Here is a 2368-nt window from a genome sequence, read left to right on the forward strand (position 1 = left end):
CCATTTTGAAAACCGTTTTCCAAACAAAATATTGCACAAAAACGAGTTTAAATGACGATTACTGCCTACTTTTTTCAAACTTTCCTGATTGCTATCAAAACAAACAAAACTTCCGGTTTGATTACGTCAGCATTCGAAAGACGGCACGTGCGTCTTTTGACAACGTTGGCAGATGTTGGTCACTTTGATTTCCACTGTACGTTTTACTTCCGTCCTACGATGTCTCGCACAGGTCTCAACGAATCTCGTTTATGGCCATTGCTTTGACATATGGACTGATGTAAAATAGCACTTCAAACACTCAACTTGCTATAGCAGTGACAAAATAGTGATCAAAAATGCATATTTAATAAAATGAGAGAGAAAATTTTGATAAATTTTGCCTTCAGTCCTCTTTTAAGTCCTCTTTGGGTGGCATGGTGATGTAGTGGTTAGCACAGTCGCCTCACAGCAAGAAGGTTCCGGGTTCGAACCTGGCAGCCGGCGAGGGCCTTTCTGTGTGGAGTTTGCATGTTCTCCCCGTGTCTGCGTGGGTTTCCTCCGGGTGCTCTGGTTTCCCCCAAAGACATGCAGTTAGGTTGACGTGGGGCGGCCTTGGGCTGAGGTGCCCTTGAGCAAGGTACCGAATCCCTGACTGCTCCCTGGGTGCTCTGGGCTGCCCACTGCTCTGGGTGTGTGTGTGTGTGTTCACTGCTTCAGATGGGTTAAATGCAGAGGATGAATTTCACTGTGCTTGAAGTGTGCATGTGACGAATAAAGGTTTCTTCTTTTTTTCTTCCAAGATGTACGGCATAGGTTGTTTTTTGGAATATTGCTAGCATTGAAAATGGCGATTCAGTACTTGGTGAAGAGGATTCTGGAAAGGGTGAGCCAGCCCCTTTAAATACCATTGTAACTGCGCCAACAATTTCCCTCTGTGACGTCAGCACAGCACACGACCACTAACGCTACGTTCAGACTGCAAGGCTTAATGCTCAATTCCGATTTTTTTGTGAAATCCGATTTTTTTGTGAGGTCGTTCACATTAACAAATATATGCGACTTGTATGTGATCCTCAGTATGAACGAAAAGCGACCTAAAAGTGTTCCGCATGCGCATTGCAGGATACGACGACGTCACACGCAGTGAGCATGGCCAGTGTTTACGGAAGTAAAACCGCCCGGTTGCGGTATGACCCATCCAATCTAGCTTGAATAGCTGTATCCCCCCAAATGGAAATCAGCTCCCTAACCTCTGCGTCCTTCCATTGAGAAGATTCAGAACCTTCACAGCCCGAAGTGTCCCTCGCATTGATGTCATGCGCAGGGGCGCAGATATGTTTTTTTTGAACTGGGGGGACAAAAAACTGGGGGGGACAAAGCTGCCAGCAAACCAACCCCAACCCCGATATGCCTGTCAAACTTGTGGGTTACCATAGCAACCAAGCTCGAGCTCGCAACCTGTGCAGTCTGCGCAGCTCAACCAACCAAATATCAGTCTTTGTTTTGTTTTATGTGAATTGTTGCAACTATGTATACACTGCTGTGCACCTCAATAAACCGAATGGTAATTAGTCTTTTGATTTTTCCGTGAGGTTTGCCTTATGCAAAGAAAGACAGCATAGACGTTTTTTCCTCCCTATAAGTGGGGGGGGACCGAACGAGGTGAATTTAAATCTGGGTGGGACGAATCCCACCCTCTATCTGCGCCCGTGATTATGCGCCATGTTGTTGTAACTTTTTTTGAGAGACCCGCCGCCTACTTCAGCGCAGAATAGTGACGTTTGTGGCTTGTTGATGACGTGTAAGTCGGATGAATGCGACCTGGCGGTTCAGACTGAAGTCGCATATGAAAAGAGCGCATAGGAATTGGAATTAGGACCACATATCCAAACGGCCTGGGTCGGATTTGAAAAAATCGGATCTGTGTCGTTCATATTGTCAATCAAAGATCGGATACAGGTCACATATGGGCGAAAAGATCGGATTTGAGTCACTTCAGCCTGCAGTGTGAACGTAGCCTAACTTCTCACCTTGGTATCAGTTACTAAACATGTTGTTTTGTTTAAAACACTCCAACAATTGTTGGATGAATGACGCTGCCATTCAATTTTTGGATGAATGGATGTTTTGTTTAAAACACTCCACCGCTGGCATATACAGACTAGCATGTCAGTGTCACTGCTGTACTAAGAGTGATTCAACCCCTAACGTTACAGTGCACTAGTTTGGTTTTTTGGACGCTGCCAGTTGTTTTAGTTTTGGTGCTCAGGTCCCTTTAAGAAGCGCCGCACCGTTACGTCATTGTGTTTTTGCAGCGTCAGTGCGCGGTGCTCGCACACTCAGCAGCGTCATTCATCCGCCTCCATCAAAGCAGCAGTGAAAGGGC

The sequence above is a fragment of the Neoarius graeffei genome, chromosome 10 (genome assembly GCF_027579695.1).
Source record: "Neoarius graeffei isolate fNeoGra1 chromosome 10, fNeoGra1.pri, whole genome shotgun sequence".
Taxonomy (NCBI): domain Eukaryota; kingdom Metazoa; phylum Chordata; class Actinopteri; order Siluriformes; family Ariidae; genus Neoarius; species Neoarius graeffei.